Consider the following 27,586-nt stretch of genomic DNA (forward strand, 5'->3'; position numbering starts at 1 on the left):
GGACAGACCGGACAACTCAGCCATGGGAATGTACAAGAAAACGTCTTACACCTCTGATTCCCCCTCCGAAGCCTCATACCCCCCAAAATCTGACTCAACTGTACGCATAGAGGAAGCAGGAGAGGAGGCACCATCACTCAGCCGACCCCCCTCCTCCATCATGATTGAGGCATAGTTGTTCTCGGGCATCCTGGCAATCAGGGCTCCAGACTCATTGGGTTCTTCCACCTCTTGCCCCTCCATAGGGGTCGGGTGTTCACTTAGTTCCGTCTCTGGTACCTCAGAGACGGTCACCCCTGAAACCTCCTCCTGGCAGGGAGGAGGGGGGGTATCCCCTATGGGGACCTGTGGAGGAACGTCACTTGGGTTCCCTGCATCCGCAGGTACTTCCATCGGCTCCCCCTGGACCGCCTCCGAATAGAGTCTTCTGGAGCCCCTCCGCCTTTTAACCTTCACCTCTCCACCCGGATCATCGCTCTCAGGGGGACCCTGAGCCAGAGGTTGCTGAGGAGCGGATTCGGCCGCCGTCCGCTCCTCTCTTAACCCAGCATGCTCCTGGGGGCCAGTTTTTCCACCACTTGCACGTTTTTTGGCCATCCTCTGCTCTTTAGGGTCCCCTCCTTTTGCCTGAGGGGGGTCTTTCTCCTTCTCCATCTCACTGCTTACCTCTTGTGGGGGGGTAATCACTGGCTCTGCTTGCCTCGGCTGGTGTCCCGGTTGCTGTCCTTGCTGCCTCCAGGGTTGCCACTGCTGCTCCGTCCTATGTCTGTGGGGACAAGAGGAGAAAAGGTGACCGAATTGTTGACAGAAATTGCACCTCCCTCCTCTTGTGCATTTCTCTGTCTCGTGCTGTGTGCTACCACATTTTTTGCATGTACTTTCACAGTTTTCTTTTGTGTGTCCATATCTGTGACACTTCCTGCAGTAGCTTGGCATCCCCGCAAAAAAGAGGTCGCCACACATATTATTTATTTTAAAACGAGCTGGTGGTAGTTGTATTCCCCCTGGCAATCTGTCATCTTTTTTGCATGTAACCTGAAATCTCCACTTAGATGTCCAGATGCCACAGCTGTTCATGATTTTTCCTCTGCACTCAACCTTACTAAAATAGACTTGTAAAAACAACTCAACATCGTGTAGGTTGGCGAAAGGGGAATACATCTTTACTACCACCAGCTTAATATCGTCTAGAACGTGCTCAATAATCCGGACACCCTGAAGCTTTTTGTCTTTACTCGCAGCAGCTCTGGTAACAAAATCTCTGTGGATGCCATTTTGTGTGAACGTCACATCAAAAATTTTACGCTTCGGGTAGTCCTGGATTGCCAATATTTCGCCCTTCTGTATTCCGAAAACTCCTCCGAGCACGTCCTCTACTACGAATTTCAAATCGTCCGCCCTTTTGGTATCATCCGTGAGAATGATTCTCACGGTGTTTTTGATCCTTGCGTATGCCGGCACAGAACCTGGATCCGGATCATCATCCATGGTTCTAACCTCTCTCCACCCGAAGGTCTTGAGAGGCGATCGCTACTCGTTACCCTGGGACTAGGCCCTCTCCCCAATAGCAACAAGTGGGTGAAGCCCAGGCAATAAACCTGGGCGATCCCACAAGGCCGAGGAGAGGGGTACCCGAGTACCTTCCGACCAGATCTCCTGTATTACTACACTTGATCTTAGCCAAAAGGCCGAGAAGCGATAACCGTGAAAGGGGCGGGCCCAACAAGGTCCCCTTCATGGGCACTATCACTGCTTGCTGTCAGGGAGGCTGCCAGACAATTTTCCATGCACACTCTGGGCTGGGGGGCAGTCAACCACCAGTACACACAGCAGAACCTAAACCCATACCATTATTGCTAAGCAGCAAGACAGGGGCCCATTGCACTCCCACGGGGCCTTTTTAAATGCAATCCATAACCCGGATTTGCCAGGAACCCTTCTTACTCCTCCTACTTGCATGTGACACTGGGCTTAGGATCTGCATAGGAAACACACACACAAGCACACACCTACCTTTGTTGCCTGCAGATGCCTCCTTGGCTGTCCCCAAACGGTATCAAACCAACACCCACGGGAAGCTGTAAGCATAGAGGACATGCCTGCACCCCATTGGACTTACCTGTGTGGGTTAAATCCGGGTTATTTGACAACCTATGGCGGTGATGGTTCTGCTCAGGCAGAGCAGTGCTGATGCTCCTCATAAAGCTGTCGCTGCTGTGAAGGTTCTAGGTGACATCACAAATCCCTATGGTTACATACACAACAAAGCTGGGTTGTTGTTGTTTACACTCTGCAAGGCCTGTGGAAGTGAGTGACATCATAGCACTGTAGTTCTGAGGGTTCAAGATGGATGCAACAATCTCCTGTTGCTTCTATGAAGGCCGTAATAGACGACATCACCAAACAGCTCCATAGTCACATACACAGCAAAGGAGAGATGTTGTTTACACCTAGTGATGTCAGTGGTATTGAGTGACATCACAGCACAGTGCTAAGGCTCCTGGGCCTGGACACAGCAGCGGCTGCAATATCTCAACGGAGAATACGTTTATATCTATGTGTGTGTGTGCGCATATATATATATATATATATATATATATATATATATATATATATATTTCTCCGCCGAAATCACTTTTAAACCCATTTCCACCTTTTTTTCCCTTCTCTTCCTCTTACTTTTTTTTCACGTTTTTTTACGTTTTTCTCCTTTTCGCCTCTTTTCTGGGCGTATTATTCTTCTTTTTCTTCTTTTTTTTCGTCTAATGCATACCCCATCAGTGCAGCAATGCTTATTCAATACCGCCAGCAGATGGAGACACTGGGGGATAATTTTCTAAGGATTTATACTGATTTTTCCTGTCTGAATTTGTCGCACAGAAAGTTGCAGGCCAAATATGTGTGACATTTCTGCGACTTTAGCTTCTAGAGCATTTTTACAACATTATACATAGGTGCTGAATACATAAAAAGCGACTGTTCAGCGACAGACAAGTCGCATCGGCTGAAAGTAGGCCAGAATGTCAGTCCATGTTGGAGCAGGTTTAGATACAGTCTAAAGCATAGATCTCAAAGTCTGTGCACAGAATTTAGCAAGGGCCTCGCACCTTCTGATGCATCAGGTAGGTGCACAATAGCATAGCCTAACCCTCTGTACTTTGGTCTATATTGATGCGGGACATAGACAGCCAGCTGATGACCAATCCATTAGTGCAATGGATGGCTGGAAGCATTTGTCTTTGCCTTTGCAATACCACAGAAGCAATGCATGGTCAATGTACAGCAATGACACACCTGTGTGAACAGCCAGGAGACCCCCCCCCCCCATGTTATGTTACATAGTTACATAGTTAGTACGGTCGAAAAAAGACATATGTCCATCAAGTTCAACCAGGGAATTAAGGGGTAGGGGTGTGGCGCGATATTGGGGAAGGGATGAGATTTTATATTTCTTCATAAGCATTAATCTTATTTTGTCAATTAGGAACATTCAGCACCCACCCGCTATCAAGGCAGCTGCCTATCATGTCATGCCCTACCTGCACAGGTGTGCTGGCTACTCAAATGATCCAATTAAGGAGGCCATTTAGTCAGCAGCAGCAGAAGTCCTGTGCCTGGACGCTCCAACAGGGGCCAGACACAAGCAGAAGCAGAAGCAGCAGAAGCAGCAGAAGCAGCACCACCTCTTGTTTTTTGGCTGCAGCAGCAGCAAGGCCCACAGGGCTGGCTAGCTGGCTAGCCAGCAAGCAGGTAGCAATGAAAGTAGGAATCTTTCTTTTTAACCCTGTAAGGGGGTGGTGCACTGTACCCGAAGATACTGCCATATCGGGTCAATGCATAGGGCGACGGAAGCAAGCTTCGAAATCGGCCCCCGTTCTCAAAAATCCATTTAATATATGGTCCCCAGATAGGGGACGTATCAGATATTAAACTGATAAGAACAGATACTACACTTGATCTTAGCCAAAAGGCCGAGAAGCGATAACCGTGAAAGGGGCGGGCCCAACAAGGTCCCCTTCATGGGCACTATCACTGCTTGCTGTCAGGGAGGCTGCCAGACAATTTTCCATGCACACTCTGGGCTGGGGGGCAGTCAACCACCAGTACACACAGCAGAACCTAAACCCATACCATTATTGCTAAGCAGCAAGACAGGGGCCCATTGCACTCCCACGGGGCCTTTTTAAATGCAATCCATAACCCGGATTTGCCAGGAACCCTTCTTACTCCTCCTACTTGCATGTGACACTGGGCTTAGGATCTGCATAGGAAACACACACACAAGCACACACCTACCTTTGTTGCCTGCAGATGCCTCCTTGGCTGTCCCCAAACGGTATCAAACCAACACCCACGGGAAGCTGTAAGCATAGAGGACATGCCTGCACCCCATTGGACTTACCTGTGTGGGTTAAATCCGGGTTATTTGACAACCTATGGCGGTGATGGTTCTGCTCAGGCAGAGCAGTGCTGATGCTCCTCATAAAGCTGTCGCTGCTGTGAAGGTTCTAGGTGACATCACAAATCCCTATGGTTACATACACAACAAAGCTGGGTTGTTGTTGTTTACACTCTGCAAGGCCTGTGGAAGTGAGTGACATCATAGCACTGTAGTTCTGAGGGTTCAAGATGGATGCAACAATCTCCTGTTGCTTCTATGAAGGCCGTAATAGACGACATCACCAAACAGCTCCATAGTCACATACACAGCAAAGGAGAGATGTTGTTTACACCTAGTGATGTCAGTGGTATTGAGTGACATCACAGCACAGTGCTAAGGCTCCTGGGCCTGGACACAGCAGCGGCTGCAATATCTCAACGGAGAATACGTTTATATCTATGTGTGTGTGTGCGCATATATATATATATATATATATATATATATATATATATATTTCTCCGCCGAAATCACTTTTAAACCCATTTCCACCTTTTTTTCCCTTCTCTTCCTCTTACTTTTTTTTCACGTTTTTTTACGTTTTTCTCCTTTTCGCCTCTTTTCTGGGCGTATTATTCTTCTTTTTCTTCTTTTTTTTCGTCTAATGCATACCCCATCAGTGCAGCAATGCTTATTCAATACCGCCAGCAGATGGAGACACTGGGGGATAATTTTCTAAGGATTTATACTGATTTTTCCTGTCTGAATTTGTCGCACAGAAAGTTGCAGGCCAAATATGTGTGACATTTCTGCGACTTTAGCTTCTAGAGCATTTTTACAACATTATACATAGGTGCTGAATACATAAAAAGCGACTGTTCAGCGACAGACAAGTCGCATCGGCTGAAAGTAGGCCAGAATGTCAGTCCATGTTGGAGCAGGTTTAGATACAGTCTAAAGCATAGATCTCAAAGTCTGTGCACAGAATTTAGCAAGGGCCTCGCACCTTCTGATGCATCAGGTAGGTGCACAATAGCATAGCCTAACCCTCTGTACTTTGGTCTATATTGATGCGGGACATAGACAGCCAGCTGATGACCAATCCATTAGTGCAATGGATGGCTGGAAGCATTTGTCTTTGCCTTTGCAATACCACAGAAGCAATGCATGGTCAATGTACAGCAATGACACACCTGTGTGAACAGCCAGGAGACCCCCCCCCCCATGTTATGTTACATAGTTACATAGTTAGTACGGTCGAAAAAAGACATATGTCCATCAAGTTCAACCAGGGAATTAAGGGGTAGGGGTGTGGCGCGATATTGGGGAAGGGATGAGATTTTATATTTCTTCATAAGCATTAATCTTATTTTGTCAATTAGGAACATTCAGCACCCACCCGCTATCAAGGCAGCTGCCTATCATGTCATGCCCTACCTGCACAGGTGTGCTGGCTACTCAAATGATCCAATTAAGGAGGCCATTTAGTCAGCAGCAGCAGAAGTCCTGTGCCTGGACGCTCCAACAGGGGCCAGACACAAGCAGAAGCAGAAGCAGCAGAAGCAGCAGCAGCACCACCTTTTGTTTTTTGGCTGCAGCAGCAGCAAGGCCCACAGGGCTGGCTAGCTGGCTAGCCAGCAAGCAGGTAGCAATGAAAGTAGGAATCTTTCTTTTTAACCCTGTAAGGGGGTGGTGCACTGTACCCGAAGATACTGCCATATCGGGTCAATGCATAGGGCGACGGAAGCAAGCTTCGAAATCGGCCCCCGTTCTCAAAAATCCATTTAATATATGGTCCCCAGATAGGGGACGTATCAGATATTAAACTGATAAGAACAGATACTACACTTGATCTTAGCCAAAAGGCCGAGAAGCGATAACCGTGAAAGGGGCGGGCCCAACAAGGTCCCCTTCATGGGCACTATCACTGCTTGCTGTCAGGGAGGCTGCCAGACAATTTTCCATGCACACTCTGGGCTGGGGGGCAGTCAACCACCAGTACACACAGCAGAACCTAAACCCATACCATTATTGCTAAGCAGCAAGACAGGGGCCCATTGCACTCCCACGGGGCCTTTTTAAATGCAATCCATAACCCGGATTTGCCAGGAACCCTTCTTACTCCTCCTACTTGCATGTGACACTGGGCTTAGGATCTGCATAGGAAACACACACACAAGCACACACCTACCTTTGTTGCCTGCAGATGCCTCCTTGGCTGTCCCCAAACGGTATCAAACCAACACCCACGGGAAGCTGTAAGCATAGAGGACATGCCTGCACCCCATTGGACTTACCTGTGTGGGTTAAATCCGGGTTATTTGACAACCTATGGCGGTGATGGTTCTGCTCAGGCAGAGCAGTGCTGATGCTCCTCATAAAGCTGTCGCTGCTGTGAAGGTTCTAGGTGACATCACAAATCCCTATGGTTACATACACAACAAAGCTGGGTTGTTGTTGTTTACACTCTGCAAGGCCTGTGGAAGTGAGTGACATCATAGCACTGTAGTTCTGAGGGTTCAAGATGGATGCAACAATCTCCTGTTGCTTCTATGAAGGCCGTAATAGACGACATCACCAAACAGCTCCATAGTCACATACACAGCAAAGGAGAGATGTTGTTTACACCTAGTGATGTCAGTGGTATTGAGTGACATCACAGCACAGTGCTAAGGCTCCTGGGCCTGGACACAGCAGCGGCTGCAATATCTCAACGGAGAATACGTTTATATCTATGTGTGTGTGTGGTGTGTGCGCATATATATATATATATATATATATATATATATATATATATATATATATTTCTCCGCCGAAATCACTTTTAAACCCATTTCCACCTTTTTTTCCCTTCTCTTCCTCTTACTTTTTTTTCACGTTTTTTTACGTTTTTCTCCTTTTCGCCTCTTTTCTGGGCGTATTATTCTTCTTTTTCTTCTTTTTTTTCGTCTAATGCATACCCCATCAGTGCAGCAATGCTTATTCAATACCGCCAGCAGATGGAGACACTGGGGGATAATTTTCTAAGGATTTATACTGATTTTTCCTGTCTGAATTTGTCGCACAGAAAGTTGCAGGCCAAATATGTGTGACATTTCTGCGACTTTAGCTTCTAGAGCATTTTTACAACATTATACATAGGTGCTGAATACATAAAAAGCGACTGTTCAGCGACAGACAAGTCGCATCGGCTGAAAGTAGGCCAGAATGTCAGTCCATGTTGGAGCAGGTTTAGATACAGTCTAAAGCATAGATCTCAAAGTCTGTGCACAGAATTTAGCAAGGGCCTCGCACCTTCTGATGCATCAGGTAGGTGCACAATAGCATAGCCTAACCCTCTGTACTTTGGTCTATATTGATGCGGGACATAGACAGCCAGCTGATGACCAATCCATTAGTGCAATGGATGGCTGGAAGCATTTGTCTTTGCCTTTGCAATACCACAGAAGCAATGCATGGTCAATGTACAGCAATGACACACCTGTGTGAACAGCCAGGAGACCCCCCCCCCCATGTTATGTTACATAGTTACATAGTTAGTACGGTCGAAAAAAGACATATGTCCATCAAGTTCAACCAGGGAATTAAGGGGTAGGGGTGTGGCGCGATATTGGGGAAGGGATGAGATTTTATATTTCTTCATAAGCATTAATCTTATTTTGTCAATTAGGAACATTCAGCACCCACCCGCTATCAAGGCAGCTGCCTATCATGTCATGCCCTACCTGCACAGGTGTGCTGGCTACTCAAATGATCCAATTAAGGAGGCCATTTAGTCAGCAGCAGCAGAAGTCCTGTGCCTGGACGCTCCAACAGGGGCCAGACACAAGCAGAAGCAGAAGCAGCAGAAGCAGCAGCAGCACCACCTTTTGTTTTTTGGCTGCAGCAGCAGCAAGGCCCACAGGGCTGGCTAGCTGGCTAGCCAGCAAGCAGGTAGCAATGAAAGTAGGAATCTTTCTTTTTAACCCTGTAAGGGGGTGGTGCACTGTACCCGAAGATACTGCCATATCGGGTCAATGCATAGGGCGACGGAAGCAAGCTTCGAAATCGGCCCCCGTTCTCAAAAATCCATTTAATATATGGTCCCCAGATAGGGGACGTATCAGATATTAAACTGATAAGAACAGATACTACACTTGATCTTAGCCAAAAGGCCGAGAAGCGATAACCGTGAAAGGGGCGGGCCCAACAAGGTCCCCTTCATGGGCACTATCACTGCTTGCTGTCAGGGAGGCTGCCAGACAATTTTCCATGCACACTCTGGGCTGGGGGGCAGTCAACCACCAGTACACACAGCAGAACCTAAACCCATACCATTATTGCTAAGCAGCAAGACAGGGGCCCATTGCACTCCCACGGGGCCTTTTTAAATGCAATCCATAACCCGGATTTGCCAGGAACCCTTCTTACTCCTCCTACTTGCATGTGACACTGGGCTTAGGATCTGCATAGGAAACACACACACAAGCACACACCTACCTTTGTTGCCTGCAGATGCCTCCTTGGCTGTCCCCAAACGGTATCAAACCAACACCCACGGGAAGCTGTAAGCATAGAGGACATGCCTGCACCCCATTGGACTTACCTGTGTGGGTTAAATCCGGGTTATTTGACAACCTATGGCGGTGATGGTTCTGCTCAGGCAGAGCAGTGCTGATGCTCCTCATAAAGCTGTCGCTGCTGTGAAGGTTCTAGGTGACATCACAAATCCCTATGGTTACATACACAACAAAGCTGGGTTGTTGTTGTTTACACTCTGCAAGGCCTGTGGAAGTGAGTGACATCATAGCACTGTAGTTCTGAGGGTTCAAGATGGATGCAACAATCTCCTGTTGCTTCTATGAAGGCCGTAATAGACGACATCACCAAACAGCTCCATAGTCACATACACAGCAAAGGAGAGATGTTGTTTACACCTAGTGATGTCAGTGGTATTGAGTGACATCACAGCACAGTGCTAAGGCTCCTGGGCCTGGACACAGCAGCGGCTGCAATATCTCAACGGAGAATACGTTTATATCTATGTGTGTGTGTGCGCATATATATATATATATATATATATATATATATATATATATATATATATATTTCTCCGCCGAAATCACTTTTAAACCCATTTCCACCTTTTTTTCCCTTCTCTTCCTCTTACTTTTTTTTCACGTTTTTTTACGTTTTTCTCCTTTTCGCCTCTTTTCTGGGCGTATTATTCTTCTTTTTCTTCTTTTTTTTCGTCTAATGCATACCCCATCAGTGCAGCAATGCTTATTCAATACCGCCAGCAGATGGAGACACTGGGGGATAATTTTCTAAGGATTTATACTGATTTTTCCTGTCTGAATTTGTCGCACAGAAAGTTGCAGGCCAAATATGTGTGACATTTCTGCGACTTTAGCTTCTAGAGCATTTTTACAACATTATACATAGGTGCTGAATACATAAAAAGCGACTGTTCAGCGACAGACAAGTCGCATCGGCTGAAAGTAGGCCAGAATGTCAGTCCATGTTGGAGCAGGTTTAGATACAGTCTAAAGCATAGATCTCAAAGTCTGTGCACAGAATTTAGCAAGGGCCTCGCACCTTCTGATGCATCAGGTAGGTGCACAATAGCATAGCCTAACCCTCTGTACTTTGGTCTATATTGATGCGGGACATAGACAGCCAGCTGATGACCAATCCATTAGTGCAATGGATGGCTGGAAGCATTTGTCTTTGCCTTTGCAATACCACAGAAGCAATGCATGGTCAATGTACAGCAATGACACACCTGTGTGAACAGCCAGGAGACCCCCCCCCCCATGTTATGTTACATAGTTACATAGTTAGTACGGTCGAAAAAAGACATATGTCCATCAAGTTCAACCAGGGAATTAAGGGGTAGGGGTGTGGCGCGATATTGGGGAAGGGATGAGATTTTATATTTCTTCATAAGCATTAATCTTATTTTGTCAATTAGGAACATTCAGCACCCACCCGCTATCAAGGCAGCTGCCTATCATGTCATGCCCTACCTGCACAGGTGTGCTGGCTACTCAAATGATCCAATTAAGGAGGCCATTTAGTCAGCAGCAGCAGAAGTCCTGTGCCTGGACGCTCCAACAGGGGCCAGACACAAGCAGAAGCAGAAGCAGCAGAAGCAGCAGCAGCACCACCTTTTGTTTTTTGGCTGCAGCAGCAGCAAGGCCCACAGGGCTGGCTAGCTGGCTAGCCAGCAAGCAGGTAGCAATGAAAGTAGGAATCTTTCTTTTTAACCCTGTAAGGGGGTGGTGCACTGTACCCGAAGATACTGCCATATCGGGTCAATGCATAGGGCGACGGAAGCAAGCTTCGAAATCGGCCCCCGTTCTCAAAAATCCATTTAATATATGGTCCCCAGATAGGGGACGTATCAGATATTAAACTGATAAGAACAGATACTACACTTGATCTTAGCCAAAAGGCCGAGAAGCGATAACCGTGAAAGGGGCGGGCCCAACAAGGTCCCCTTCATGGGCACTATCACTGCTTGCTGTCAGGGAGGCTGCCAGACAATTTTCCATGCACACTCTGGGCTGGGGGGCAGTCAACCACCAGTACACACAGCAGAACCTAAACCCATACCATTATTGCTAAGCAGCAAGACAGGGGCCCATTGCACTCCCACGGGGCCTTTTTAAATGCAATCCATAACCCGGATTTGCCAGGAACCCTTCTTACTCCTCCTACTTGCATGTGACACTGGGCTTAGGATCTGCATAGGAAACACACACACAAGCACACACCTACCTTTGTTGCCTGCAGATGCCTCCTTGGCTGTCCCCAAACGGTATCAAACCAACACCCACGGGAAGCTGTAAGCATAGAGGACATGCCTGCACCCCATTGGACTTACCTGTGTGGGTTAAATCCGGGTTATTTGACAACCTATGGCGGTGATGGTTCTGCTCAGGCAGAGCAGTGCTGATGCTCCTCATAAAGCTGTCGCTGCTGTGAAGGTTCTAGGTGACATCACAAATCCCTATGGTTACATACACAACAAAGCTGGGTTGTTGTTGTTTACACTCTGCAAGGCCTGTGGAAGTGAGTGACATCATAGCACTGTAGTTCTGAGGGTTCAAGATGGATGCAACAATCTCCTGTTGCTTCTATGAAGGCCGTAATAGACGACATCACCAAACAGCTCCATAGTCACATACACAGCAAAGGAGAGATGTTGTTTACACCTAGTGATGTCAGTGGTATTGAGTGACATCACAGCACAGTGCTAAGGCTCCTGGGCCTGGACACAGCAGCGGCTGCAATATCTCAACGGAGAATACGTTTATATCTATGTGTGTGTGTGCGCATATATATATATATATATATATATATATATATATATATATATATATTTCTCCGCCGAAATCACTTTTAAACCCATTTCCACCTTTTTTTCCCTTCTCTTCCTCTTACTTTTTTTTCACGTTTTTTTACGTTTTTCTCCTTTTCGCCTCTTTTCTGGGCGTATTATTCTTCTTTTTCTTCTTTTTTTTCGTCTAATGCATACCCCATCAGTGCAGCAATGCTTATTCAATACCGCCAGCAGATGGAGACACTGGGGGATAATTTTCTAAGGATTTATACTGATTTTTCCTGTCTGAATTTGTCGCACAGAAAGTTGCAGGCCAAATATGTGTGACATTTCTGCGACTTTAGCTTCTAGAGCATTTTTACAACATTATACATAGGTGCTGAATACATAAAAAGCGACTGTTCAGCGACAGACAAGTCGCATCGGCTGAAAGTAGGCCAGAATGTCAGTCCATGTTGGAGCAGGTTTAGATACAGTCTAAAGCATAGATCTCAAAGTCTGTGCACAGAATTTAGCAAGGGCCTCGCACCTTCTGATGCATCAGGTAGGTGCACAATAGCATAGCCTAACCCTCTGTACTTTGGTCTATATTGATGCGGGACATAGACAGCCAGCTGATGACCAATCCATTAGTGCAATGGATGGCTGGAAGCATTTGTCTTTGCCTTTGCAATACCACAGAAGCAATGCATGGTCAATGTACAGCAATGACACACCTGTGTGAACAGCCAGGAGACCCCCCCCCCCATGTTATGTTACATAGTTACATAGTTAGTACGGTCGAAAAAAGACATATGTCCATCAAGTTCAACCAGGGAATTAAGGGGTAGGGGTGTGGCGCGATATTGGGGAAGGGATGAGATTTTATATTTCTTCATAAGCATTAATCTTATTTTGTCAATTAGGAACATTCAGCACCCACCCGCTATCAAGGCAGCTGCCTATCATGTCATGCCCTACCTGCACAGGTGTGCTGGCTACTCAAATGATCCAATTAAGGAGGCCATTTAGTCAGCAGCAGCAGAAGTCCTGTGCCTGGACGCTCCAACAGGGGCCAGACACAAGCAGAAGCAGAAGCAGCAGAAGCAGCAGCAGCACCACCTTTTGTTTTTTGGCTGCAGCAGCAGCAAGGCCCACAGGGCTGGCTAGCTGGCTAGCCAGCAAGCAGGTAGCAATGAAAGTAGGAATCTTTCTTTTTAACCCTGTAAGGGGGTGGTGCACTGTACCCGAAGATACTGCCATATCGGGTCAATGCATAGGGCGACGGAAGCAAGCTTCGAAATCGGCCCCCGTTCTCAAAAATCCATTTAATATATGGTCCCCAGATAGGGGACGTATCAGATATTAAACTGATAAGAACAGATACTACACTTGATCTTAGCCAAAAGGCCGAGAAGCGATAACCGTGAAAGGGGCGGGCCCAACAAGGTCCCCTTCATGGGCACTATCACTGCTTGCTGTCAGGGAGGCTGCCAGACAATTTTCCATGCACACTCTGGGCTGGGGGGCAGTCAACCACCAGTACACACAGCAGAACCTAAACCCATACCATTATTGCTAAGCAGCAAGACAGGGGCCCATTGCACTCCCACGGGGCCTTTTTAAATGCAATCCATAACCCGGATTTGCCAGGAACCCTTCTTACTCCTCCTACTTGCATGTGACACTGGGCTTAGGATCTGCATAGGAAACACACACACAAGCACACACCTACCTTTGTTGCCTGCAGATGCCTCCTTGGCTGTCCCCAAACGGTATCAAACCAACACCCACGGGAAGCTGTAAGCATAGAGGACATGCCTGCACCCCATTGGACTTACCTGTGTGGGTTAAATCCGGGTTATTTGACAACCTATGGCGGTGATGGTTCTGCTCAGGCAGAGCAGTGCTGATGCTCCTCATAAAGCTGTCGCTGCTGTGAAGGTTCTAGGTGACATCACAAATCCCTATGGTTACATACACAACAAAGCTGGGTTGTTGTTGTTTACACTCTGCAAGGCCTGTGGAAGTGAGTGACATCATAGCACTGTAGTTCTGAGGGTTCAAGATGGATGCAACAATCTCCTGTTGCTTCTATGAAGGCCGTAATAGACGACATCACCAAACAGCTCCATAGTCACATACACAGCAAAGGAGAGATGTTGTTTACACCTAGTGATGTCAGTGGTATTGAGTGACATCACAGCACAGTGCTAAGGCTCCTGGGCCTGGACACAGCAGCGGCTGCAATATCTCAACGGAGAATACGTTTATATCTATGTGTGTGTGTGCGCATATATATATATATATATATATATATATATATATATATATATTTCTCCGCCGAAATCACTTTTAAACCCATTTCCACCTTTTTTTCCCTTCTCTTCCTCTTACTTTTTTTTCACGTTTTTTTACGTTTTTCTCCTTTTCGCCTCTTTTCTGGGCGTATTATTCTTCTTTTTCTTCTTTTTTTTCGTCTAATGCATACCCCATCAGTGCAGCAATGCTTATTCAATACCGCCAGCAGATGGAGACACTGGGGGATAATTTTCTAAGGATTTATACTGATTTTTCCTGTCTGAATTTGTCGCACAGAAAGTTGCAGGCCAAATATGTGTGACATTTCTGCGACTTTAGCTTCTAGAGCATTTTTACAACATTATACATAGGTGCTGAATACATAAAAAGCGACTGTTCAGCGACAGACAAGTCGCATCGGCTGAAAGTAGGCCAGAATGTCAGTCCATGTTGGAGCAGGTTTAGATACAGTCTAAAGCATAGATCTCAAAGTCTGTGCACAGAATTTAGCAAGGGCCTCGCACCTTCTGATGCATCAGGTAGGTGCACAATAGCATAGCCTAACCCTCTGTACTTTGGTCTATATTGATGCGGGACATAGACAGCCAGCTGATGACCAATCCATTAGTGCAATGGATGGCTGGAAGCATTTGTCTTTGCCTTTGCAATACCACAGAAGCAATGCATGGTCAATGTACAGCAATGACACACCTGTGTGAACAGCCAGGAGACCCCCCCCCCCATGTTATGTTACATAGTTACATAGTTAGTACGGTCGAAAAAAGACATATGTCCATCAAGTTCAACCAGGGAATTAAGGGGTAGGGGTGTGGCGCGATATTGGGGAAGGGATGAGATTTTATATTTCTTCATAAGCATTAATCTTATTTTGTCAATTAGGAACATTCAGCACCCACCCGCTATCAAGGCAGCTGCCTATCATGTCATGCCCTACCTGCACAGGTGTGCTGGCTACTCAAATGATCCAATTAAGGAGGCCATTTAGTCAGCAGCAGCAGAAGTCCTGTGCCTGGACGCTCCAACAGGGGCCAGACACAAGCAGAAGCAGAAGCAGCAGAAGCAGCAGCAGCACCACCTTTTGTTTTTTGGCTGCAGCAGCAGCAAGGCCCACAGGGCTGGCTAGCTGGCTAGCCAGCAAGCAGGTAGCAATGAAAGTAGGAATCTTTCTTTTTAACCCTGTAAGGGGGTGGTGCACTGTACCCGAAGATACTGCCATATCGGGTCAATGCATAGGGCGACGGAAGCAAGCTTCGAAATCGGCCCCCGTTCTCAAAAATCCATTTAATATATGGTCCCCAGATAGGGGACGTATCAGATATTAAACTGATAAGAACAGATACTACACTTGATCTTAGCCAAAAGGCCGAGAAGCGATAACCGTGAAAGGGGCGGGCCCAACAAGGTCCCCTTCATGGGCACTATCACTGCTTGCTGTCAGGGAGGCTGCCAGACAATTTTCCATGCACACTCTGGGCTGGGGGGCAGTCAACCACCAGTACACACAGCAGAACCTAAACCCATACCATTATTGCTAAGCAGCAAGACAGGGGCCCATTGCACTCCCACGGGGCCTTTTTAAATGCAATCCATAACCCGGATTTGCCAGGAACCCTTCTTACTCCTCCTACTTGCATGTGACACTGGGCTTAGGATCTGCATAGGAAACACACACACAAGCACACACCTACCTTTGTTGCCTGCAGATGCCTCCTTGGCTGTCCCCAAACGGTATCAAACCAACACCCACGGGAAGCTGTAAGCATAGAGGACATGCCTGCACCCCATTGGACTTACCTGTGTGGGTTAAATCCGGGTTATTTGACAACCTATGGCGGTGATGGTTCTGCTCAGGCAGAGCAGTGCTGATGCTCCTCATAAAGCTGTCGCTGCTGTGAAGGTTCTAGGTGACATCACAAATCCCTATGGTTACATACACAACAAAGCTGGGTTGTTGTTGTTTACACTCTGCAAGGCCTGTGGAAGTGAGTGACATCATAGCACTGTAGTTCTGAGGGTTCTAGATGGGTGCAACAATCTCCTGTTGCTTCTATGAAGGCCGTAATAGACGACATCACCAAACAGCTCCATAGTCACATACACAGCAAAGGAGAGATGTTGTTTACACCTAGTGATGTCAGTGGTATTGAGTGACATCACAGCACAGTGCTAAGGCTCCTGGGCCTGGACACAGCAGCGGCTGCAATATCTCAACGGAGAATACGTTTATATCTATGTGTGTGTGTGCGCATATATATATATATATATATGTATATATATATATATATTTCTCCGCCGAAATCACTTTTAAACCCATTTCCACCTTTTTTTCCCTTCTCTTCCTCTTACTTTTTTTTCACGTTTTTTTACGTTTTTCTCCTTTTCGCCTCTTTTCTGGGCGTATTATTCTTCTTTTTCTTCTTTTTTTTCGTCTAATGCATACCCCATCAGTGCAGCAATGCTTATTCAATACCGCCAGCAGATGGAGACACTGGGGGATAATTTTCTAAGGATTTATACTGATTTTTCCTGTCTGAATTTGTCGCACAGAAAGTTGCAGGCCAAATATGTGTGACATTTCTGCGACTTTAGCTTCTAGAGCATTTTTACAACATTATACATAGGTGCTGAATACATAAAAAGCGACTGTTCAGCGACAGACAAGTCGCATCGGCTGAAAGTAGGCCAGAATGTCAGTCCATGTTGGAGCAGGTTTAGATACAGTCTAAAGCATAGATCTCAAAGTCTGTGCACAGAATTTAGCAAGGGCCTCGCACCTTCTGATGCATCAGGTAGGTGCACAATAGCATAGCCTAACCCTCTGTACTTTGGTCTATATTGATGCGGGACATAGACAGCCAGCTGATGACCAATCCATTAGTGCAATGGATGGCTGGAAGCATTTGTCTTTGCCTTTGCAATACCACAGAAGCAATGCATGGTCAATGTACAGCAATGACACACCTGTGTGAACAGCCAGGAGACCCCCCCCCCCCATGTTATGTTACATAGTTACATAGTTAGTACGGTCGAAAAAAGACATATGTCCATCAAGTTCAACCAGGGAATTAAGGGGTAGGGGTGTGGCGCGATATTGGGGAAGGGATGAGATTTTATATTTCTTCATAAGCATTAATCTTATTTTGTCAATTAGGAACATTCAGCACCCACCCGCTATCAAGGCAGCTGCCTATCATGTCATGCCCTACCTGCACAGGTGTGCTGGCTACTCAAATGATCCAATTAAGGAGGCCATTTAGTCAGCAGCAGCAGAAGTCCTGTGCCTGGACGCTCCAACAGGGGCCAGACACAAGCAGAAGCAGAAGCAGCAGAAGCAGCAGCAGCACCACCTTTTGTTTTTTGGCTGCAGCAGCAGCAAGGCCCACAGGGCTGGCTAGCTGGCTAGCCAGCAAGCAGGTAGCAATGAAAGTAGGAATCTTTCTTTTTAACCCTGTAAGGGGGTGGTGCACTGTACCCGAAGATACTGCCATATCGGGTCAATGCATAGGGCGACGGAAGCAAGCTTCGAAATCGGCCCCCGTTCTCAAAAATCCATTTAATATATGGTCCCCAGATAGGGGACGTATCAGATATTAAACTGATAAGAACAGATACTACACTTGATCTTAGCCAAAAGGCCGAGAAGCGATAACCGTGAAAGGGGCGGGCCCAACAAGGTCCCCTTCATGGGCACTATCACTGCTTGCTGTCAGGGAGGCTGCCAGACAATTTTCCATGCACACTCTGGGCTGGGGGGCAGTCAACCACCAGTACACACAGCAGAACCTAAACCCATACCATTATTGCTAAGCAGCAAGACAGGGGCCCATTGCACTCCCACGGGGCCTTTTTAAATGCAATCCATAACCCGGATTTGCCAGGAACCCTTCTTACTCCTCCTACTTGCATGTGACACTGGGCTTAGGATCTGCATAGGAAACACACACACAAGCACACACCTACCTTTGTTGCCTGCAGATGCCTCCTTGGCTGTCCCCAAACGGTATCAAACCAACACCCACGGGAAGCTGTAAGCATAGAGGACATGCCTGCACCCCATTGGACTTACCTGTGTGGGTTAAATCCGGGTTATTTGACAACCTATGGCGGTGATGGTTCTGCTCAGGCAGAGCAGTGCTGATGCTCCTCATAAAGCTGTCGCTGCTGTGAAGGTTCTAGGTGACATCACAAATCCCTATGGTTACATACACAACAAAGCTGGGTTGTTGTTGTTTACACTCTGCAAGGCCTGTGGAAGTGAGTGACATCATAGCACTGTAGTTCTGAGGGTTCAAGATGGATGCAACAATCTCCTGTTGCTTCTATGAAGGCCGTAATAGACGACATCACCAAACAGCTCCATAGTCACATACACAGCAAAGGAGAGATGTTGTTTACACCTAGTGATGTCAGTGGTATTGAGTGACATCACAGCACAGTGCTAAGGCTCCTGGGCCTGGACACAGCAGCGGCTGCAATATCTCAACGGAGAATACGTTTATATCTATGTGTGTGTGTGCGCATATATATATATATATATATATATATATATATATATATATATATATATATTTCTCCGCCGAAATCACTTTTAAACCCATTTCCACCTTTTTTTCCCTTCTCTTCCTCTTACTTTTTTTTCACGTTTTTTTACGTTTTTCTCCTTTTCGCCTCTTTTCTGGGCGTATTATTCTTCTTTTTCTTCTTTTTTTTCGTCTAATGCATACCCCATCAGTGCAGCAATGCTTATTCAATACCGCCAGCAGATGGAGACACTGGGGGATAATTTTCTAAGGATTTATACTGATTTTTCCTGTCTGAATTTGTCGCACAGAAAGTTGCAGGCCAAATATGTGTGACATTTCTGCGACTTTAGCTTCTAGAGCATTTTTACAACATTATACATAGGTGCTGAATACATAAAAAGCGACTGTTCAGCGACAGACAAGTCGCATCGGCTGAAAGTAGGCCAGAATGTCAGTCCATGTTGGAGCAGGTTTAGATACAGTCTAAAGCATAGATCTCAAAGTCTGTGCACAGAATTTAGCAAGGGCCTCGCACCTTCTGATGCATCAGGTAGGTGCACAATAGCATAGCCTAACCCTCTGTACTTTGGTCTATATTGATGCGGGACATAGACAGCCAGCTGATGACCAATCCATTAGTGCAATGGATGGCTGGAAGCATTTGTCTTTGCCTTTGCAATACCACAGAAGCAATGCATGGTCAATGTACAGCAATGACACACCTGTGTGAACAGCCAGGAGACCCCCCCCCCCCCCATGTTATGTTACATAGTTACATAGTTAGTACGGTCGAAAAAAGACATATGTCCATCAAGTTCAACCAGGGAATTAAGGGGTAGGGGTGTGGCGCGATATTGGGGAAGGGATGAGATTTTATATTTCTTCATAAGCATTAATCTTATTTTGTCAATTAGGAACATTCAGCACCCACCCGCTATCAAGGCAGCTGCCTATCATGTCATGCCCTACCTGCACAGGTGTGCTGGCTACTCAAATGATCCAATTAAGGAGGCCATTTAGTCAGCAGCAGCAGAAGTCCTGTGCCTGGACGCTCCAACAGGGGCCAGACACAAGCAGAAGCAGAAGCAGCAGAAGCAGCAGCAGCACCACCTTTTGTTTTTTGGCTGCAGCAGCAGCAAGGCCCACAGGGCTGGCTAGCTGGCTAGCCAGCAAGCAGGTAGCAATGAAAGTAGGAATCTTTCTTTTTAACCCTGTAAGGGGGTGGTGCACTGTACCCGAAGATACTGCCATATCGGGTCAATGCATAGGGCGACGGAAGCAAGCTTCGAAATCGGCCCCCGTTCTCAAAAATCCATTTAATATATGGTCCCCAGATAGGGGACGTATCAGATATTAAACTGATAAGAACAGATACTACACTTGATCTTAGCCAAAAGGCCGAGAAGCGATAACCGTGAAAGGGGCGGGCCCAACAAGGTCCCCTTCATGGGCACTATCACTGCTTGCTGTCAGGGAGGCTGCCAGACAATTTTCCATGCACACTCTGGGCTGGGGGGCAGTCAACCACCAGTACACACAGCAGAACCTAAACCCATACCATTATTGCTAAGCAGCAAGACAGGGGCCCATTGCACTCCCACGGGGCCTTTTTAAATGCAATCCATAACCCGGATTTGCCAGGAACCCTTCTTACTCCTCCTACTTGCATGTGACACTGGGCTTAGGATCTGCATAGGAAACACACACACAAGCACACACCTACCTTTGTTGCCTGCAGATGCCTCCTTGGCTGTCCCCAAACGGTATCAAACCAACACCCACGGGAAGCTGTAAGCATAGAGGACATGCCTGCACCCCATTGGACTTACCTGTGTGGGTTAAATCCGGGTTATTTGACAACCTATGGCGGTGATGGTTCTGCTCAGGCAGAGCAGTGCTGATGCTCCTCATAAAGCTGTCGCTGCTGTGAAGGTTCTAGGTGACATCACAAATCCCTATGGTTACATACACAACAAAGCTGGGTTGTTGTTGTTTACACTCTGCAAGGCCTGTGGAAGTGAGTGACATCATAGCACTGTAGTTCTGAGGGTTCAAGATGGATGCAACAATCTCCTGTTGCTTCTATGAAGGCCGTAATAGACGACATCACCAAACAGCTCCATAGTCACATACACAGCAAAGGAGAGATGTTGTTTACACCTAGTGATGTCAGTGGTATTGAGTGACATCACAGCACAGTGCTAAGGCTCCTGGGCCTGGACACAGCAGCGGCTGCAATATCTCAACGGAGAATACGTTTATATCTATGTGTGTGTGTGCGCATATATATATATATATATATATATATATATATATATATATTTCTCCGCCGAAATCACTTTTAAACCCATTTCCACCTTTTTTTCCCTTCTCTTCCTCTTACTTTTTTTTCACGTTTTTTTACGTTTTTCTCCTTTTCGCCTCTTTTCTGGGCGTATTATTCTTCTTTTTCTTCTTTTTTTCCGTCTAATGCATACCCCATCAGTGCAGCAATGCTTATTCAATACCGCCAGCAGATGGAGACACTGGGGGATAATTTTCTAAGGATTTATACTGATTTTTCCTGTCTGAATTTGTCGCACAGAAAGTTGCAGGCCAAATATGTGTGACATTTCTGCGACTTTAGCTTCTAGAGCATTTTTACAACATTATACATAGGTGCTGAATACATAAAAAGCGACTGTTCAGCGACAGACAAGTCGCATCGGCTGAAAGTAGGCCAGAATGTCAGTCCATGTTGGAGCAGGTTTAGATACAGTCTAAAGCATAGATCTCAAAGTCTGTGCACAGAATTTAGCAAGGGCCTCGCACCTTCTGATGCATCAGGTAGGTGCACAATAGCATAGCCTAACCCTCTGTACTTTGGTCTATATTGATGCGGGACATAGACAGCCAGCTGATGACCAATCCATTAGTGCAATGGATGGCTGGAAGCATTTGTCTTTGCCTTTGCAATACCACAGAAGCAATGCATGGTCAATGTACAGCAATGACACACCTGTGTGAACAGCCAGGAGACCCCCCCCCCATCTTATGTTACATAGTTACATAGTTAGTACGGTCGAAAAAAGACATATGTCCATCAAGTTCAACCAGGGAATTAAGGGGTAGGGGTGTGGCGCGATATTGGGGAAGGGATGAGATTTTATATTTCTTCATAAGCATTAATCTTATTTTGTCAATTAGGAACATTCAGCACCCACCCGCTATCAAGGCAGCTGCCTATCATGTCATGCCCTACCTGCACAGGTGTGCTGGCTACTCAAATGATCCAATTAAGGAGGCCATTTAGTCAGCAGCAGCAGAAGTCCTGTGCCTGGACGCTCCAACAGGGGCCAGACACAAGCAGAAGCAGAAGCAGCAGAAGCAGCAGCAGCACCACCTTTTGTTTTTTGGCTGCTGCAGCAGCAGCAAGGCCCACAGGGCTGGCTAGCTGGCTAGCCAGCAAGCAGGTAGCAATGAAAGTAGGAATCTTTCTTTTTAACCCTGTAAGGGGGTGGTGCACTGTACCCGAAGATACTGCCATATCGGGTCAATGCATAGGGCGACGGAAGCAAGCTTCGAAATCGGCCCCCGTTCTCAAAAATCCATTTAATATATGGTCCCCAGATAGGGGACGTATCAGATATTAAACTGATAAGAACAGATACTACACTTGATCTTAGCCAAAAGGCCGAGAAGCGATAACCGTGAAAGGGGCGGGCCCAACAAGGTCCCCTTCATGGGCACTATCACTGCTTGCTGTCAGGGAGGCTGCCAGACAATTTTCCATGCACACTCTGGGCTGGGGGGCAGTCAACCACCAGTACACACAGCAGAACCTAAACCCATACCATTATTGCTAAGCAGCAAGACAGGGGCCCATTGCACTCCCCCGGGGCCTTTTTAAATGCAATCCATAACCCGGATTTGCCAGGAACCCTTCTTACTCCTCCTACTTGCATGTGACACTGGGCTTAGGATCTGCATAGGAAACACACACACAAGCACACACCTACCTTTGTTGCCTGCAGATGCCTCCTTGGCTGTCCCCAAACGGTATCAAACCAACACCCACGGGAAGCTGTAAGCATAGAGGACATGCCTGCACCCCATTGAACTTACCTGTGTGGGTTAAATCCGGGTTATTTGACAACCTATGGCGGTGATGGTTCTGCTCAGGCAGAGCAGTGCTGATGCTCCTCATAAAGCTGTCGCTGCTGTGAAGGTTCTAGGTGACATCACAAATCCCTATGGTTACATACACAACAAAGCTGGGTTGTTGTTGTTTACACTCTGCAAGGCCTGTGGAAGTGAGTGACATCATAGCACTGTAGTTCTGAGGGTTCAAGATGGATGCAACAATCTCCTGTTGCTTCTATGAAGGCCGTAATAGACGACATCACCAAACAGCTCCATAGTCACATACACAGCAAAGGAGAGATGTTGTTTACACCTAGTGATGTCAGTGGTATTGAGTGACATCACAGCACAGTGCTAAGGCTCCTGGGCCTGGACACAGCAGCGGCTGCAATATCTCAACGGAGAATACGTTTATATCTATGTGTGTGTGTGCGCATATATATATATATATATATATATATATATATATATATATATATTTCTCCGCCGAAATCACTTTTAAACCCATTTCCACCTTTTTTTTCCCTTCTCTTCCTCTTACTTTTTTTTCACGTTTTTTTACGTTTTTCTCCTTTTCGCCTCTTTTCTGGGCGTATTATTCTTCTTTTTCTTCTTTTTTTCCGTCTAATGCATACCCCATCAGTGCAGCAATGCTTATTCAATACCGCCAGCAGATGGAGACACTGGGGGATAATTTTCTAAGGATTTATACTGATTTTTCCTGTCTGAATTTGTCGCACAGAAAGTTGCAGGCCAAATATGTGTGACATTTCTGCGACTTTAGCTTCTAGAGCATTTTTACAACATTATACATAGGTGCTGAATACATAAAAAGCGACTGTTCAGCGACAGACAAGTCGCATCGGCTGAAAGTAGGCCAGAATGTCAGTCCATGTTGGAGCAGGTTTAGATACAGTCTAAAGCATAGATCTCAAAGTCTGTGCACAGAATTTAGCAAGGGCCTCGCACCTTCTGATGCATCAGGTAGGTGCACAATAGCATAGCCTAACCCTCTGTACTTTGGTCTATATTGATGCGGGACATAGACAGCCAGCTGATGACCAATCCATTAGTGCAATGGATGGCTGGAAGCATTTGTCTTTGCCTTTGCAATACCACAGAAGCAATGCATGGTCAATGTACAGCAATGACACACCTGTGTGAACAGCCAGGAGACCCCCCCCCCCATGTTATGTTACATAGTTACATAGTTAGTACGGTCGAAAAAAGACATATGTCCATCAAGTTCAACCAGGGAATTAAGGGGTAGGGGTGTGGCGCGATATTGGGGAAGGGATGAGATTTTATATTTCTTCATAAGCATTAATCTTATTTTGTCAATTAGGAACATTCAGCACCCACCCGCTATCAAGGCAGCTGCCTATCATGTCATGCCCTACCTGCACAGGTGTGCTGGCTACTCAAATGATCCAATTAAGGAGGCCATTTAGTCAGCAGCAGCAGAAGTCCTGTGCCTGGACGCTCCAACAGGGGCCAGACACAAGCAGAAGCAGAAGCAGCAGAAGCAGCAGCAGCACCACCTTTTGTTTTTTGGCTGCAGCAGCAGCAAGGCCCACAGGGCTGGCTAGCTGGCTAGCCAGCAAGCAGGTAGCAATGAAAGTAGGAATCTTTCTTTTTAACCCTGTAAGGGGGTGGTGCACTGTACCCGAAGATACTGCCATATCGGGTCAATGCATAGGGCGACAGAAGCAAGCTTCGAAATCGGCCCCCGTTCTCAAAAATCCATTTAATATATGGTCCCCAGATAGGGGACGTATCAGATATTAAACTGATAAGAACAGATACTACACTTGATCTTAGCCAAAAGGCCGAGAAGCGATAACCGTGAAAGGGGCGGGCCCAACAAGGTCCCCTTCATGGGCACTATCACTGCTTGCTGTCAGGGAGGCTGCCAGACAATTTTCCATGCACACTCTGGGCTGGGGGGCAGTCAACCACCAGTACACACAGCAGAACCTAAACCCATACCATTATTGCTAAGCAGCAAGACAGGGGCCCATTGCACTCCCACGGGGCCTTTTTAAATGCAATCCATAACCCGGATTTGCCAGGAACCCTTCTTACTCCTCCTACTTGCATGTGACACTGGGCTTAGGATCTGCATAGGAAACACACACACAAGCACACACCTACCTTTGTTGCCTGCAGATGCCTCCTTGGCTGTCCCCAAACGGTATCAAACCAACACCCACGGGAAGCTGTAAGCATAGAGGACATGCCTGCACCCCATTGGACTTACCTGTGTGGGTTAAATCCGGGTTATTTGACAACCTATGGCGGTGATGGTTCTGCTCAGGCAGAGCAGTGCTGATGCTCCTCATAAAGCTGTCGCTGCTGTGAAGGTTCTAGGTGACATCACAAATCCCTATGGTTACATACACAACAAAGCTGGGTTGTTGTTGTTTACACTCTGCAAGGCCTGTGGAAGTGAGTGACATCATAGCACTGTAGTTCTGAGGGTTCAAGATGGATGCAACAATCTCCTGTTGCTTCTATGAAGGCCGTAATAGACGACATCACCAAACAGCTCCATAGTCACATACACAGCAAAGGAGAGATGTTGTTTACACCTAGTGATGTCAGTGGTATTGAGTGACATCACAGCACAGTGCTAAGGCTCCTGGGCCTGGACACAGCAGCGGCTGCAATATCTCAACGGAGAATACGTTTATATCTTTGTGTGTGTGTGCGCATATATATATATATATATATATATATATATATATATATTTCTCCGCCGAAATCACTTTTAAACCCATTTCCACCTTTTTTTCCCTTCTCTTCCTCTTACTTTTTTTTCACGTTTTTTTACGTTTTTCTCCTTTTCGCCTCTTTTCTGGGCGTATTATTCTTCTTTTTCTTCTTTTTTTTCGTCTAATGCATACCCCATCAGTGCAGCAATGCTTATTCAATACCGCCAGCAGATGGAGACACTGGGGGATAATTTTCTAAGGATTTATACTGATTTTTCCTGTCTGAATTTGTCGCACAGAAAGTTGCAGGCCAAATATGTGTGACATTTCTGCGACTTTAGCTTCTAGAGCATTTTTACAACATTATACATAGGTGCTGAATACATAAAAAGCGACTGTTCAGCGACAGACAAGTCGCATCGGCTGAAAGTAGGCCAGAATGTCAGTCCATGTTGGAGTATGTTTAGATACAGTCTAAAGCATAGATCTCAAAGTCTGTGCACAGAATTTAGCAAGGGCCTCGCACCTTCTGATGCATCAGGTAGGTGCACAATAGCATAGCCTAACCCTCTGTACTTTGGTCTATATTGATGCGGGACATAGACAGCCAGCTGATGACCAATCCATTAGTGCAATGGATGGCTGGAAGCATTTGTCTTTGCCTTTGCAATACCACAGAAGCAATGCATGGTCAATGTACAGCAATGACACACCTGTGTGAACAGCCAGGAGACTCCCCCCCCCCCCCCCCCATGTTATGTTACATAGTTACATAGTTAGTACGGTCGAAAAAAGACATATGTCCATCAAGTTCAACCAGGGAATTAAGGGGTAGGGGTGTGGCGCGATATTGGGGAAGGGATGAGATTTTATATTTCTTCATAAGCATTAATCTTATTTTGTCAATTAGGAACATTCAGCACCCACCCGCTATCAAGGCAGCTGCCTATCATGTCATGCCCTACCTGCACAGGTGTGCTGGCTACTCAAATGATCCAATTAAGGAGGCCATTTAGTCAGCAGCAGCAGAAGTCCTGTGCCTGGACGCTCCAACAGGGGCCAGACACAAGCAGAAGCAGAAGCAGCAGAAGCAGCAGCAGCACCACCTTTTGTTTTTTGGCTGCAGCAGCAGCAAGGCCCACAGGGCTGGCTAGCTGGCTAGCCAGCAAGCAGGTAGCAATGAAAGTAGGAATCTTTCTTTTTAACCCTGTAAGGGGGTGGTGCACTGTACCCGAAGATACTGCCATATCGGGTCAATGCATAGGGCGACGGAAGCAAGCTTCGAAATCGGCCCCCGTTCTCAAAAATCCATTTAATATATGGTCCCCAGATAGGGGACGTATCAGATATTAAACTGATAAGAACAGATACTACACTTGATCTTAGCCAAAAGGCCGAGAAGCGATAACCGTGAAAGGGGCGGGCCCAACAAGGTCCCCTTCATGGGCACTATCACTGCTTGCTGTCAGGGAGGCTGCCAGACAATTTTCCATGCACACTCTGGGCTGGGGGGCAGTCAACCACCAGTACACACAGCAGAACCTAAACCCATACCATTATTGCTAAGCAGCAAGACAGGGGCCCATTGCACTCCCACGGGGCCTTTTTAAATGCAATCCATAACCCGGATTTGCCAGGAACCCTTCTTACTCCTCCTACTTGCATGTGACACTGGGCTTAGGATCTGCATAGGAAACACACACACAAGCACACACCTACCTTTGTTGCCTGCAGATGCCTCCTTGGCTGTCCCCAAACGGTATCAAACCAACACCCACGGGAAGCTGTAAGCATAGAGGACATGCCTGCACCCCATTGGACTTACCTGTGTGGGTTAAATCCGGGTTATTTGACAACCTATGGCGGTGATGGTTCTGCTCAGGCAGAGCAGTGCTGATGCTCCTCATAAAGCTGTCGCTGCTGTGAAGGTTCTAGGTGACATCACAAATCCCTATGGTTACATACACAACAAAGCTGGGTTGTTGTTGTTTACACTCTGCAAGGCCTGTGGAAGTGAGTGACATCATAGCACTGTAGTTCTGAGGGTTCAAGATGGATGCAACAATCTCCTGTTGCTTCTATGAAGGCCGTAATAGACGACATCACCAAACAGCTCCATAGTCACATACACAGCAAAGGAGAGATGTTGTTTACACCTAGTGATGTCAGTGGTATTGAGTGACATCACAGCACAGTGCTAAGGCTCCTGGGCCTGGACACA

The 27,586-nt window shown here is 46.6% G+C and overlaps 11 non-coding genes and 1 pseudogene across 11 annotated transcripts; all 12 read right to left on the minus strand.

Annotated features, from left to right (window-relative positions):
- Positions 1 to 1,567: 1,567 nt before the first annotated feature.
- On the minus strand, positions 1,568 to 1,700 carry LOC130334845 (U2 spliceosomal RNA; annotated as a pseudogene).
- A 2,092-nt stretch (positions 1,701 to 3,792) lies between these two features.
- LOC130334860 (U2 spliceosomal RNA) lies at positions 3,793 to 3,983 on the minus strand. The gene has a single exon (XR_008876587.1). It is a non-coding gene; the product is annotated as a U2 spliceosomal RNA (small nuclear RNA).
- A 2,082-nt stretch (positions 3,984 to 6,065) lies between these two features.
- Positions 6,066 to 6,256, minus strand: LOC130334861 (U2 spliceosomal RNA). The gene has a single exon (XR_008876588.1). It is a non-coding gene; the product is annotated as a U2 spliceosomal RNA (small nuclear RNA).
- A 2,097-nt stretch (positions 6,257 to 8,353) lies between these two features.
- On the minus strand, positions 8,354 to 8,544 carry LOC130334862 (U2 spliceosomal RNA). The gene has a single exon (XR_008876589.1). It is a non-coding gene; the product is annotated as a U2 spliceosomal RNA (small nuclear RNA).
- A 2,092-nt stretch (positions 8,545 to 10,636) lies between these two features.
- On the minus strand, positions 10,637 to 10,827 carry LOC130334864 (U2 spliceosomal RNA). Its single transcript, XR_008876591.1, has one exon. It is a non-coding gene; the product is annotated as a U2 spliceosomal RNA (small nuclear RNA).
- A 2,088-nt stretch (positions 10,828 to 12,915) lies between these two features.
- On the minus strand, positions 12,916 to 13,106 carry LOC130334865 (U2 spliceosomal RNA). The gene has a single exon (XR_008876592.1). It is a non-coding gene; the product is annotated as a U2 spliceosomal RNA (small nuclear RNA).
- A 2,084-nt stretch (positions 13,107 to 15,190) lies between these two features.
- LOC130334866 (U2 spliceosomal RNA) lies at positions 15,191 to 15,381 on the minus strand. Its single transcript, XR_008876593.1, has one exon. It is a non-coding gene; the product is annotated as a U2 spliceosomal RNA (small nuclear RNA).
- Positions 15,382 to 17,462: 2,081 nt separating this feature from the next.
- LOC130334867 (U2 spliceosomal RNA) lies at positions 17,463 to 17,653 on the minus strand. The gene has a single exon (XR_008876594.1). It is a non-coding gene; the product is annotated as a U2 spliceosomal RNA (small nuclear RNA).
- Positions 17,654 to 19,748: 2,095 nt separating this feature from the next.
- Positions 19,749 to 19,939, minus strand: LOC130334868 (U2 spliceosomal RNA). The gene has a single exon (XR_008876595.1). It is a non-coding gene; the product is annotated as a U2 spliceosomal RNA (small nuclear RNA).
- A 2,084-nt stretch (positions 19,940 to 22,023) lies between these two features.
- Positions 22,024 to 22,214, minus strand: LOC130334869 (U2 spliceosomal RNA). Its single transcript, XR_008876596.1, has one exon. It is a non-coding gene; the product is annotated as a U2 spliceosomal RNA (small nuclear RNA).
- Positions 22,215 to 24,301: 2,087 nt separating this feature from the next.
- On the minus strand, positions 24,302 to 24,492 carry LOC130334851 (U2 spliceosomal RNA). The gene has a single exon (XR_008876579.1). It is a non-coding gene; the product is annotated as a U2 spliceosomal RNA (small nuclear RNA).
- A 2,088-nt stretch (positions 24,493 to 26,580) lies between these two features.
- Positions 26,581 to 26,771, minus strand: LOC130334871 (U2 spliceosomal RNA). The gene has a single exon (XR_008876597.1). It is a non-coding gene; the product is annotated as a U2 spliceosomal RNA (small nuclear RNA).
- Between the last annotated feature and the right edge of the window lie 815 nt (positions 26,772 to 27,586).

Source organism: Hyla sarda, unplaced genomic scaffold (genome assembly GCF_029499605.1).
Source record: "Hyla sarda isolate aHylSar1 unplaced genomic scaffold, aHylSar1.hap1 scaffold_445, whole genome shotgun sequence".
Lineage (NCBI taxonomy): Eukaryota > Metazoa > Chordata > Amphibia > Anura > Hylidae > Hyla > Hyla sarda.